The following is a 15190-nucleotide window of genomic DNA, read 5'->3' as shown; positions in this document are numbered from 1 at the left end:
TTACTTGCTTGTGAATCATCCTGGACCACAGTTTACTTTTTATGCTCTTGTGGTGAATACTACTGTTGCTCTTCTCCAAGCTTCTGTCCCTGTTGCTGGTATTTTTCACCACCCAGAGCCCATGTTCCACCCTAGGTCAAGGCTTGTCATAGTGAAATAGTCCGTGTGAATGGTTCCCCTAGAGCTGTAAAGTGCATAACCCGTTCATGTATGACAAAGCCCTAGTTAAGCCTAACCTAATAGTTTGCTAAACATGCCCAGACATGTCTAAATCTCCCACTAGGACAGTAGAAGTGATGAATGTTTTCTGCATATACAAATATAAGTTGTTGTTACTATTATAAATATTAATTTGTGACAATTCGGAATGAGCTTTATCAAGGAACATAGTTTCTCCTGGTTGAGGAGAAATTCTTGGCCATATGTGACTTAAGTGGGTTCTGTCACACGCCTTACATGGTAGGTTGGTAATGCCCCTTAATGACCTTGTAGTCTGTGGTTATAGAATTATATGTGAGTCTGCATGGTAACCCAAGAAGGGTGTGGACCTGAAAAGGTCATCTCTACAAAAACAGCACTGCTGTTCCATTTTCAGTATTCTGACACTGAGAATGTTGAAGTTCAAAGACACAAATTAGAAGAGAGCAAAAGAATAAGAGAGCAGAGCAAAAAAATTTTTCTAGATTTTACATATATGTGTATAAGCATACACACATATACAAAGATTAACCCTAGAGTCTGCTCTAAAGAACTAAAGTTATTGCTGCTTTTAAAAATAAGAACAAAAAAAATGTGAAAACTTTAAAATTAAGTTCCAACATTTTCAAACAAGTGCTGCCTGGGAGATCACGCAAAGCATCCAAAGCCTAAATTGAATGTATGTTGGCAAGAGCATCTTCACATCTCTCTAAATAACTAGCTAATACAGTCAGTATTTTGCACCTCATCGAGGCCTGGCACTTATTTGCAAAATGTTCCAGTCAATTGTCAACTAAAAAGAATGCAGAATTTCAATCCTTTTTTGGGGGAAAAGCAGGCAAAATTTTCTCTTCTCCCAAAGAATGTTGCATTGCAAAGACTGGAATTCTCCAGGGACTGCCAAGACTGCTGTCAGGTGTAATCGAGCCCTTCAGCATTTTTAGGATAAAGGCAGAATCAACAAGAAAACAAAAGATGAAGCCATTCAAAAAAGAGGTATAGATGCACCCATCTGTAAGCTGCTATAATTTGCTATAATTAAGCATTTTATCTATCCTATTGAAAAAAGTTTAATAGAAAGTCAAATACAAAGCACGTAAAATACTCTGTTTCTCTTTTCCTTATTCTTTTGCCAGGCCTCTATTTATCTGACCAGAATAAAAGTTCATCAGTCACTCAGCCTTTCATTTAATGGTTTATTTATTTAAGAGAAAGGCAAGTGATCACAAAAAAGTATTAGCTGCACAGCTTAGCAGTCAAGGAATATATCATCTAGCAGAGGGGAAGAGATAGTACTGACACTATTGTGATACAGGATAGAGAAGAGGCACCATGAAAGAAGAGCAAGTGTCTGTAAGCGTCCAAAAGAAGGATACATGGGTGGAGGTTGGGGTCTCATTTTTTGAACCCACCTACATTACAGGCATTATTCTTAGTGTTTTACCATTAAACACTTTAACAATCCTATGTGGTAGGTATTATCTCTATCTTATAGATGAAGAAATTGAGACTTAGAGGTTCAAATCCATTTGGTTAGGTCCCCACAATAGATGATAGGGCTGATACTAGAATCCTCAGGTACCTCTGACTCTGATTTCTGACAGAAAGGCTTTAGGGGACACGTCACAGAGATAGGGGCATTCACAGGTTCTTGAGGATTTGGTAGATTTGAACAGTGGGAGAGGTGAGAAAAGCTTATTTCTTGAAGAAGAAATAGTATGGACCTAGGAGTTAAAGTTTGTTTGGAGCCCAGGGTAGGAGCAGAGTTTCTGTATGTATTGAGTTGGGACCCATAGCTAGTTTGTAAGTTGAAATCTTGGTAAAAGTGGGGAATCATTAAAAAAACCACATGTAAGCTTTTAATTTTAACATAAAATGTACAGGCATGCATTTATTTGCCAGTCTTTTCCTGAAGAACCAAATCATTTTCTCGGAGTATGAGTCTGCTGATTGGAGACCCTGCCCATAACACCATTTTATGCCTGATTTGATATAAACCAGTTTGGCTTATTTAAAGTGGAGCAAAACTAGGAGACACCTGAGAGCAGTCTGAGTCTGATATTTTTCTGTATTTTTATTATTTATTTTCTCAATCTGTTATAGCTGTATTGCCCATTTTTAATTGGACATCATTCTTTTGTTGGCTTGTTTTTTTTTTTTAATCAAGCATATAACTCAGTTTTCATAGAAACTATTTTCTTTCTGTACTTATATTTTATCAGTTTTTGTGTTTAATTAAATCACATAATTGCAAAAACAAGTAGGACTGGCATAAATAGGTTTGGACAAGCATGTGGCTAATTGGTGGGAGAAGGGCACAGATGTACTGTATTACTTGCTAGCTCAAAGCGTTTAATCATCCATGTTTTACAGAGGCCATATTTTACACAGGGAGTGGAGAATATTGATCTGATGAGTCAATTAAATAGAAATATTTTAAGAGAACTACTGTTGCAATGGAAAAGTAGGAGATAACGTATACTGGGGTTGGATCTTCTAGGGCCTTGAATGCCAAGCTAAGTAGTTTAGTCATCATTGATTAGCCATTGTTGCCATCCCCACAATGTTGGGATTGTTGTGCTCAGAGCTGTGGCCAGGGAAGATTAAGTTAGATACTGCCTAGAGAGATTTGGTAGAGAAAACAGTGAGAAGAAATAGTACAATGGCAAGTGAAAGGAGAAAAGGGGATGGATGTGAAAGATTGTGGGTATAGGATAAGTAGGACATGACAGGGGATCAGATGTGAGTGTGATATTCAATGTGCCTGTCTCATTAAAGTGAGTAGTAAGTAGGAATTTGCTACCCTGACATGATACGGAACTCCAGGGACTTTACTAGTGCTTTTGACTTTTTGTTCCATTTAGCTTTAGTCATTGTGCAAACCATCCAAGTGGTTGCAGTGGTATCTATTGCAGCAACCCTCTGCCCATCGCTGTGTGTACAACCTCTCCTGTATTTAGCATTTTTGTCTATTATTTTCTGGTTGTTACAGTATATACCCTATTCATTGCATTTGATACTAAGATGCACTTTTATTTATTTATTTGCATTTTTGCATCTCTAAAATCAGAATGCATCTTAAAATGTCAATGCATCTTGACATACATGATGACAAGTCAAAATTTAATCAGATGCCTATTTTTCCTTTCTTAGTATTTTTTCTTCAAAAAATAGCTGTGCTTTATAACCAATAGCATCTCACCTCCTCAACCAGGTTGCAAATTCCAGGGACGATTCTTTGGCTTCTTTCCTTCCACATTCTTTATGATGCCTCGCACAGTGCCAGGCATGGAGTAGGCCTTTAGTAAATACTTGTTAACTTATTGTTAACTTAGGTTAGAATCATGGTAGGTAGGTTCGTAAATAAGGCATAGTATAAGGACTTAGAAACTGTAATATTCTGAACTTCAAGGAGACTTCCAAAATCTTTTAAGGAGACTGATAAAATATTCACAGAAATCACAGTGTGAGCAAGAATTAACTCGGTTGAATTAATTAAAAAAAAATTGTCTGTGTTGATTAGCTCTCATGATACCAAAGGAATTTTTGAAGGGGGCTATTTAATTTTCTTTCTGTTTGTATTCTTATGTATGAATATATCAATTATTGGACAAGAAAAAGTGAAGAGAGAAGGAAACATTCAGATAATAAAGCCATCTAGACTCTACAAGACAAAAATATTTTTAATGAAGTTGACTGTTTCCAAGGTTTGTCTTAGTCCAAAAAGCCTGAAAGAAAAGGAGCCAGATGTCTGAGGATACATATGTAAAAGGCATAGTGACATTTAGGCAAAGGCAAGAGGCTGGTTAAGCTGTATTCTAAGGAAGATGGTCAAAATAAGCATGGATTATCTAGTAATTTCTTCAGTTTTTCAATCAGAATATAGAAATTGCTTTTCTTAGAAAAATTACTGGGTGATGGAAATAGATTTTAAAATTCTCTGCTGATATAAATCATTAATGAAAATATAGTGAATAAGAATTTTGAGAGGAAAGATACTTGCATTATCTACAAATGTAAGGTGCAAAATAAGGATTTAGCACACTGTTTCCAGGTGGGAGTAAGGTTTTTGGAGCCTGAGGACAAAAAATAAGAGATTACAATGGGTGTGGCTTGACTCTTCCTCTGTTATGTCATAAAACCTATACCATACTGGAAAACCAAACCACATTTATAAAGCGTAACCTTCCTAGAAAAATCTATCCCTTGTAGGGAGTGAACACAAATTTCCCCATGAGTAGAGTCTATGCCAGCCCTGTCAGGAAAATGATAGTAGAAATAAAACCATAAGAAGAAAATCTTTAATAAGAAAATGTTTAGTGACGCCATAGTATGGTATTGATTTAATAATAACGAAAAAAGAAGAAACGCTTTTTATTATTTATCCTGACAACTTCACTTTGAATTGACTTTTCTAGGGTTGTCAAAGATTAAATAATGCTAAGAAATCAAAACATTGTCAATTCTTGATTATTGGTATGAAGAGATGGTTTGTTGGCATGTAATTAATAACACATTTTGACTTCCATGATAGGAAGGTTTCCCAAACTTTTCTGCACATTGGAATACCTGGGGATCTTTAAAAAATACTGTGTTTGGCTCCCACCCCCAGACATTCTGATTTCATGGGCACAGGGTATGACCTGAGCATCAGGTTTTTAAAAAACTTTCTGGACCATTCTAATGTGCAACAAAGTTTAGGAATCACCGCATTGCCAATGAAAACATGTATTGCCTACTTTTTGTTTTGTTGACATAAGAACTCCCACTATTCACTATGTAGACTGAGAAACCTTTTGATATCAAAACACACGCCCTTTGCAGAAAGGGTAGTTTGTAGAGAGGGGCGCTTTTGCCTGAGAGGGTGATAAGGCATGGACTAAAGGAGAATATTCTGAGCATGGAAGATTATGGGAAGGAGTTAAAGGGTCTTGATACCTAATGAAGAAAAGGGATATTTCTCCCTTTCCCGAGTTTGGACTTTCATGAAGCCTTGTTAATTTGCTTAACCATCTATAAAATATATATCCATATTCAAATGTCAGTTCAAAATATATTAAAAGGTAAGTTTTGATGTTTCACTATTCTGAATTTATTTAAGCCTTGGGGGAATAATCAGAGGTCTATTTCCTGAAAGGGAAAAACACTGCAGATTGTTGATCATTGAAATCACTACTCTAGGTAGATACATATTGTATCTTTGTTGTCTTTAATTTCGATGATTCCCTGAACTAAAACTTGTTGTAATACTACCCTTCCTTATGGCCCTGACTATTCTTTGGCTAGTTCTGTGACAAAAAGAGCAAGACAGTAATTTCAAGATGTATTTCCTCCATGACTCTGCTTTTGTGACTTTATCGATCCCAACATTATCTGAACTCTTTCCCTCCTTGGTTTTGGGATATCAGATGAGAGGGAGTTATTTTACTATCTCTTGAAGAATAACATCGATGAACTATTTTCGTCCAATGCAGCATAAATTGCTTTTATCCACAGTGGATTCCACCCAAAGAAGGCAGACTCTGATTACTGGTTATTAAGCTTTTTTTTTCCTGCCATATGTCTGAATGGAAACGTGGCAGATTTTCCTTTGGTTTTCAACAAAGTGTTTTCTCAAACCGCAATGAAACGAGTTGATTGAAATGCCATAATAACAGTGGTGGTAGTAGATTGTTGCTACTTCTTGATAAAACAGAGAAACGGGGCTATTTGAAATCAGGGTAACTTTTGGGTGAAAGGATAAGGCCTTGAAACCAAAGATCAAATTTGCTGTTAGTCTAATCCTAGCTAATAAATGAGCAGTGTTTGCTTGATTGGAATCTCTTCAGACAGGATATTAGTTTCCTATCTCCTGAGACATACAAGAAACACATCAAAATGAAGAAGAAATGGCAGGGCAGCACTTGGGTTAGGTGATGTTTGTGTTGGCTGTACTTATGCAGGAGGAAAATGTCTTCTTTTCCCTGTTCAGTAGCATTCCCAATTCATTTGGGGTGATATTTAATGGGGCTGGGCATCAGCCCAGGAATGCGTACAGGAGAATGCATTAGCCACAATTAGTCTTAATGCTCTCTTCACTCGTTCTGTTCAAGAGACTGATGTATTCTGAAGATCACCTTGCTAGGAGTGCTGATCACAATGGTCTCATTAGACTTCCTGAGGCACTGAAGTGGACACTTTTGATAGTGATGTGATGTAATTGTTTTATTCTCAAGTCTGAAGCTAAAAGAGTTTATCTAAAATTAATGAGAGACTTTTTGGGGCTTCCCTAGTGGCTCATTGGTTGAGAATCCGCCTGCCAATGCAGGGGACACGGGTTTGACCCCTGGTCCAGGAAGATCCCACATGCCGAGGAGCAACTAAGCCTGTGCGCCACAACTACTGAGCGTGCGCTCTAGAGCCCGCGAGCCACAACTACTGAGCCGGCTGCAACTACTGAAGCCCTCGCGCCTGGAGCCTGTGCTCCACAGCAAGAGAAGCCACTGCAATGAGAAGCCTGCGCGCACTGCAATGACAAGTAGCCCCTGCTCGCCGCAACTAGAGAAAGCCCATCATGCACAGCAACGAAGATACAACACAGCCAAAAATAAATAAATAACATAAATACATTTTTTAAAAATAAAATAAAATTAATGAGGGATAAGATAATATGTAAAATCAAAGTCCTAGAGTCTTGGGCATCATGCAAACTGAGACTAAAATCATAATATGTTATTTGACTAAGTGCCTGAAATTGTGGACAAGGGGCATTTTTTTTACCTCAATAAATTGGATTAACTCTGTATATTCCTTTTTGTTTTTGTTTTTTCCCCAAACATTTATTGGCCACTTATATTTGTCTTTTTTTGATTGTGGTTAAATATACTTCACATAAAATTTACCACTTTAACCATTTTCTTTAAAAAAATTTATTTATTTATTTATTTATTTTTGGCTGTGCTGCCTGGCTTGTGGGATTTTAGTTCCCCGACCAGCAATTGAACCTGGGCCCTCAACAGTGAGAGTGCAGAGTCCTAACCACTGGACGCCAGGCAGTTCCCCACTCTAACGATTTTAAGTGTTCAGTTCTGTGGTGTTAAGTACCTCCCATTATTGTACAACCATCACCACTGTACATCTCCAGAACACTTTCATCATCCCAAACTGAAACTCTGTGCCCATTAGGTAAGAACTTCCCATTCTCTCTCTCCCCTCAACTCTGGAAACCACTATTCTAATATCTGTCTCTATGAACATGACTATTCAAGGTACCCCATATAAGTGGAATCATATGATACTTGTCCTTTTGCATTATAAATTCTTTTTAAGCATCTGGTTTCATAAAGTTATATGGTCATCACCATTTAGACCAGGAAGAGATCAGTTATGCCAATCTACTTACATGGATAAGGGAGGCTGGTTACTAGAAAGTTAGCTAATTTGCTCTGCTGACTTCTGGTCCACAACGTTTTATCCAGTTTAAGATATTCCATTAAAACACTATTTGTACCTATATTCACTTTCATGACATTTGTGCTGAGAAAGTCTTCAACATCTTTTGCCCACCATCTCTCTACTGGTTCTATCTTATGCTCTCTCTAAATAAATTAACATTAACTATAATAATGTTGAAGATAGCTAATATTTATTGTGTGCTTACCATTTGACAAGCATAATGATAAGTGTTATATAGGTATTGATCTCACTTACTCTACACAACATTTTATAAAGTAGGTACTCCAGCTGTCCCCATTTACAGATGAAAAAACTGAAGCATGAAAGGTGAGGTTGCCTCCACTATGTTGTATAGCTAGTAAGTGGTAGAGCCAGGCCACTGAATAACAAAATTTACCTGGTTGATATTTAATAAATAAGAATCATTTGTTAAAATGAACTAGAATTGCACAGTCTGTTAAACTTAAGGAAACCTTATATGAAATTTCTGTTTCTTACCTTTGTCACTTATTTCATTTTCATTGATAATTCAGTTCCTTAATATGTAAAATGATTACCCATTTAGCATAATCAAAGATAATGTTAAATAGGTTAAATAAGATAGTTTGCAGAAACATTCTCATGTATAAAATACCTTTAAAAATAACTATGTTTATTCATGTCCTGCCCCTAGGTTCTTCAGAACCATTCTGGGTTTTTTTTGGTTTTTTTTTAGATTCCATATATATGTGTTAGCATACAGTGTTTGTTTTTCTCTTTCTGACTTACTTCACTCTGTATGACAGACTCTAGGTCCATCCACCTCACTACAAATAACTCAATTTCGTTTTTTTTCATGGCTGAGTGATATTCCATTGTATATATGTGCCGCATCTTCTTTATCCATTCATCTGTTGATGGACACTTAGGTTGCTTCCATGTCCTGGCTATTGTAAATAGAGCTGCGGGGAGTGGGAAGGGTAAGCTGAGACAAAGTGAGAGAGTGGCATGGACATATATACACTACCAAATATAAAATAGGTAGCTAGTGGTAAGCAGCCACATAGCACAGGGAGATCAGCTCCGTGCTTTGTGACCACCTAGAGGGGTGGGATAGGGAGGGTGGGAGGGAGACGCAAGAGGGAGGAGATATGGGGATATATGTATATGTATAGCTGATTCACTTTGATATAAAGCAGAAACTAACACACCATTGTAAGGCAGTTATACTCCAATAAAGATGTTAAAAAAAAATCCTCCTTAAAAAAAGAAAAACAAAAAGCTATGTTTGATTCCCATCTGCATTTATGTATCTGTAAGTATTATTACACATGTATGTTAGGCATTAAAGAAATTAGTGACAATAATACCTGTGAGAGATGTATAGCACCAAGTTAATCACCAATCTGGGTAAAGCATTACTCTGATGATGCTTTTAAACTACAAGAATTTAAAGTTTTGCATTCTAAGTCCACATTCTCAGACAAATCTGCAGCACCTATCAGTCTATGATTTTTTTAATTTAATTTTTATTTAAATTGGAGTATAGTTGATTTACAATGTTGTGTTTGTTTCAGGTGTACAGCAAAGTGATTCGGTTATACATATACATGTATCCCTCCTTTTTAGATTCTTTTCCCATGTAGTTTATTACAGAATATTGAATGGAGTTCCCTGTGCTATACAGTAGTTCCTTGTGTATTATCTATTTTATATATAATAGTGTGTATATGTTAATCCCAAACTCCTAATTTATCCCTCCCCCCACCACCTTTCCCCTTTGGTAACCGTAAGTTTGTTTTCAAAGTCTGTGGGTCTGTTTCTGTTTTGTAAATAAGTTCATTTGTACCATTCTTTTTAAGATTCCACATATAAGTGATATCATATTTATTTTTGTCTGACTTACTTCACTTAGTATGATAATCTCTAGGTCCATCCGTGTTGCTGCAAATAGCATTATTGCATTCTTTTTTATGGCTGAGTAATATTCCATTGTATATATGTACCACATCTTCTTTATCCACTCCTCTGTTGATGGACATTTAGGTTGCTTCCACGCCTTGGCTATTGTAAATAGTGCTACAGTGAACATTGGGGTGCATACATCTTTTCGAATTACGGTTTTCTCCGGATATGTGCCAAGGAGTGGGATTGCTGGATCATAGGGTAGTTGTATTTTTAGTTTTTTTAAGGAACCTCCATGATTTTCTGTCTACTTTATTTTGGTTCTGCTCCTGATTTGCTCTCAGTAGAAGCCAAGTCTGCTTCTGTGTCTCAGTCTTATGGTTCTCTCAGTCTCATCCTACAGTCCTAATTGGATGGGTCAGTGGAATGCCTGGCCAGTCAGGAGAGTGTAGCTGAACAATTCTCAGCCACGAGGTTGGCAGAAGAGGTCATGGGTTATTTAGTGATTGACAATATCTCTCTCATAGTGAGTCAAATCTTCCACATCAGTGTGATCAGTAATTAGAATTCCATTAGTCACTTCCTCTCTGGTAGCTCAACTCCATACACAGCATCTCCAAATGCTCATCGTAGATGCATCCTTTGTAACAGGCAGTTGGAGTGGATCCTGCTGCAGACAACAAATGATATGTGAATTTGGATGAAGTCTTTTAACTCCTAACATTGGGCAGTGTTTTTTCCTTACTCTGACATTTGCATTAGGACTGGATCAGTCCTGGGCCAGAGGGGAGACATGATGTTCATGCCTGGTTCTCCAGAAATTAGCCTAATGCCTGAAACAGTTCATCATTGGACAGAACTTTTAGATTCTCAATTTCTATGCTTACTTTCATCCTATAGTAATAGGTGGTTATGTCACGGGGCTCTACTCCCATGCATGCCTCCATCTCCTACTTCACAATTTCTTTCTTTAAAATATTGTTGCCGGATGATTATATCCCCCACTTAGTCATCATAATTTTTCTATAATGTATATATTGTTTGTAATGTGTCATTTTCCTTTATATTGTTACATTGTAAACATGCTGTGTTAAAATATGTTAAATTGGTTTAAACAAGTTTCCTTTTTAGGTGCCTTTAATTTAGCTCAGATTGGTCTAAATCCACGAAGAACCATATATTAAACACTCTTGAATAGCTTCTATGAAAAGAAACTTAATTTATGATGTTTAGTATTATACATTATACAGTTTCTTTATTTTTCACTCAGTTCATCATGCTGTGAAAATTCATGAATATTTAACTATTAAATGAAATGCAAAATTTTCATTATCATTTTATTGAAAACTTGACATCTTAAAATAATGTACATACCATTAGTATTCTAATGCATTGTCACCTTATTGAAAAATGCTGCTAAAAAACAATACAGCCATTCAGAAAAAAAAAATTTTTGTCCGCCCAAGGCTATTAACTATAGTTCTACACATACATTAGTGACAAATAAGTGAAGCAGCCAGTGCTCACAAAAGATGTCACTAAAATGCTAGGAAACAACTGTAACCATAGAAACGATCTCACACTGCAATCTGAACATCTTTTGTCAGTGTGTGACTAGAAATGAGATGCTTAAAATCATTAGACTATCAAAAAACCTGAACATCTCTTCATTGAAATTTACATATTTAAATATTTTGAAACCTGCAAAAACTTCAACATGATACTTCTATAAAATATTGTTTCAGCTCCTAACCCTCAACTATCAGTTTAGATATAACAACAAAAATTATACATGAAGACTTACAATTTTTCCCCCCTGTATCTTTAGGCTACATGTATTGTCTAAGGAGCCTAAACAGACACCCTGGAGAACAGAGGTTAGCTCCAAGGGCTGTCTACCTTCCTGCTCTAAATCTTCACAGTGGTGCCATTCTTCACCTTTCCTTTCTCTTTTGAACAATCACTGGCTTAAATTGTACCTGTTCCAGCAAGACAGGTTTGTAGGTTTCATAAGCCTTCATGACAGTAAGTACAAAATTGTCTTAGATAATGAGATATTTAAATAAAAGATTTGACAAACCAGTGTAGGAGAGCGTGAGTTTGGATAAATGTAGAACAGCCTTTGCAACCTTGGATATGGAACTGACTTTTTTACCTTGTCTTCATTTTCTCAGAAACTCCTGAAAGGTCTGGTGATTTAGCTGAATGCTCTGCATTTAAGGGGCAGTAGAAGCTATTTTCCTTGAAACCTCCATTTGAAACTGAAGGTTAAGAAGCTCCTTGAACAGCCGAGAGTATTGAGACTTTACTGTTTCTAAATCACTCTCCCTACCCGCTTTCAGTCGTCATCCTCACAACATTTATGAAGGCCCCACAATGTGCTAGGCACTGTTCTAGGCACTTGGGACACATCAGTGAACAAAGTAATGTTCACTGCCTTGCGGAGCTTACATTTTAGCAGGAGGAGACAGGAAACAATGAACAGAACAAATAAATATGATGTCTATAATATGGTATTTTTTCAGCACCTATCATGTGCCAGGCATTGTTCTAAGCCTTTGAGATCCAGCACTGGGCAAGATAGGCATGGCCCCTGCTCTCCTGGAGCTTTCGTTATGGAGGAATCCAAAGGAAGTATTGAGTAAATACATGAATGCATAGATAGGGTGCTTAATCTTTGAGGCTTTAGCCCTGGGATCATCAAGGGGCCTCTCCAGCCATCCATGTTACAGGCAGTTAATAGGAGATAAATAAGGAAGTGTCTTGGAATAATTCTCAGTGGTTGACCGGGTATCTAAAATATAGTATTCAGTTGTCTGTACATTTCATCTCATCATACTTATTTTTCCTGATTTGCAAATGCTCTTTTCCATAGAAAATGAAAACCTTATTCTTCATGAATAATTTCTATTCTCCCACTGCCAAATAACAATAGTCTTTTTCTATAAATCTGTATAAGTCAAGCTTACCAGAGATTTAATAATAAATATATAATATGTTAAATATATATTGGCATGCATATATATCAGTACACACAGAGTTATTTTGAATACTTAATATGTGCTCAGCATCATGCCAAAAATGTCATCCACATTCTCACACTTAAGCCTTAAAAGAGTTTGTTGAGGTGGACATTGTGATCTTCAATTTCCAGGGGAGAAAAACTGAGGATTAGGATAGTACTGTTATCCCTCAGGTTCCAGGACTCCCCACAGATACCAAAATCCATGGATGCTCAAGCCCTTTCTATAAAATATGTAGGACTGTGAGCTTCAACCAACTGCGGCAGATGTAGAACCCTTGGATATGGAGGGTTGACCATATAGTAACAGGTCAAAGGGTACATAGCTAGTGACTGGTATCGTTGGACTTGGACATGAACCTGTCAGACTTTGAAGTTTATGCATGTAACCATCATTTTTGAGTCAGGGAGAGAGATTGAGGGACATGGCCTGCTCTTTGTCATAACGGTCCTAGAGCTTCTACTACCTTCCCGAGAGTGGCTCCTTTCTACACACTGCATTCCAGGGGTCAGATCAAAGAACAAGAGTTTCTCCTAATTGCTTGATAATGACCTTCTATACACAAATGTTTAGAAATCTTAAAGTTGTAAAGGATCATGAGGATATCTCAATCCTTCATTTTATTGATAAGCAGATGGAGATTTTGAGTTGACTTGAATTGCCTGATGACCTCACTAGCTAGTTAGCAGCAGAGCCTGGTCTGAATTCAGGAATTCTGTCTCCCACACATGTCTGTTGCGTGTATGTGTGTGCACAAATATGCAGATAACCAGTACAAACGCTCACACAGGATATGTGCTCTCTTTGTATATTGAGAGTTCTCAGTGTGCTTAAATTTAATTTCCAGTTTAAATTTTACTTCTGGAATAACAACCTTGTTTTTCATCTGTTTTATTTAAACTGCCACCAGTAATGTCACAAGCAACCTTGATTCACAGGAGGGCACTGGAGGCGGAACTAGAGAAAAGACTTTCAGTCTCACTCATCAAGCCTCTATCTCTCCCCAACCTTTCAGTCCCTCCCACAGAGCCTGTATTGCTGTTACACTCTGCACCATTCCAAACCCCTATGTTGAGAAACAGGGCTGTGCAGATTCACCTGATAGTATGAATTCATTCGTGTTTTATAATCTATATATTGTACATGTATATGCACATACATACGTATATTCCGTACGTGCATATATAATATATACGTCTAGTAAGAAGGCCCAAACATGCAATCTCCTCCTTCCTTAAAATATAAATGTGGTACTAAATAGTTACTATACCTTTTGAGATAATAAAGACAATGCTACTGAGTTTTTAAAAGATCCTTAATGATAAATGAACAAATTAATAAAAATTAAATAAAAAGGGCAGAGCAGCTTACTCTTTGCCATGCTAAGAGTGGGCTTCGATTGTATCCGTCAGTCACCAGAATGATATTGAATCTAAATTGTAAGTGGTTTCTGTCCACATGCAATCTAATATTCAGCTGTTTGCTTTTCTTCCAGTACTCTGCGGCCCACCCATCTCTAACCCGAGGGCAGGAAGCACTATTAATCATTCTTTTGCTCTCATTGAACTGGATTCTTCTCAGAGCCTCTGGCCCCCCAGGGCATGGGGGAACCTGCTTAGGCAGACCACCTAGGATTCCACAGAATAGTGGTCAGTCTGAATGCAGGTGATTGGTCTCCTGCTCAGGTTTCTGTTAAGACCCATTAACTCAACCTTGATGGGCACTTCAGAGAATTAACTCTTTCCTTCCCAAGCCTTTCCAGGCTCTAAAGTCTTTGAATGTTCCAGGAGAATTATTGCTACTGAGTCCTGGGCACCAGCAGTTCTGGTTCTGATGAGAGAACACCACCCCAGAAAAACTACAGGGTAGGATCCAAATCAGGGCCAAGAAATCCCAGCAGGTACCTCTTAGAAAACTGAGAAGTGCTCTGTATTATGGAATTGAAGATATAGCTTTTTTTTAGGGGCTTTGGGAAGACTCCTCTGATATCTCAATATCTCCCTCCATTAGTTTTCCAATGATTGAAAATTTAACATTACAGCTTTATTCCTTTTTATGTAAGATTTTGTCTCCTGTAAAAATGTAAATACCCTTGGGAGAGTCAGCATATCAAGTCTTATGAATGAAGTAAACCTTTGAATGAGAGAGCTGACCAGATTCCTTCTAAGTACAGGCTTTGAAAGAAGCTGGGGAAAATGCTGAGAAGCTGGGATGGAGTAAGGGCAGGTGGAGGTGCCAACAACAGGAGAGAAGGAAGAAAGAAGGGAGGCTGGATTTGCTGAAAGCACTTAGTAAAGGCTAGGAGGATTTAAGGATTTTAGGAGAAAGAGCAGAGAGTGAGAGAGTAAGAGAGCAAGCACCTGTGAAAAGGGGAGGAGAGGAGGGGAAGGAAGGAAAGGGAAGCAATGAATTTATCCATAGATGTGGAGTAACTGAGGGCTTGAAAAGGAACCTGTATATATCCTGCTGTGTCACATGAAGACATGTCCCTTTTGGCCTTCAGGTTTGCTTTTCCATAGTAACTACTGAAACAGTATTGTGAGATATACCAGGAGCTATCTCTTAATTTGTGGTTCTAGTGTAGCCCATAGGAACTGTTTCAAAAACTCTGGGGACGAAAGTCTTTTATTTTTCTTCAGTAAGACCTGCAT

Source organism: Balaenoptera musculus, chromosome 2 (genome assembly GCF_009873245.2).
Source record: "Balaenoptera musculus isolate JJ_BM4_2016_0621 chromosome 2, mBalMus1.pri.v3, whole genome shotgun sequence".
NCBI classification, from domain to species: domain Eukaryota; kingdom Metazoa; phylum Chordata; class Mammalia; order Artiodactyla; family Balaenopteridae; genus Balaenoptera; species Balaenoptera musculus.
Note: the sequence above shows the minus strand (reverse complement) of the source record.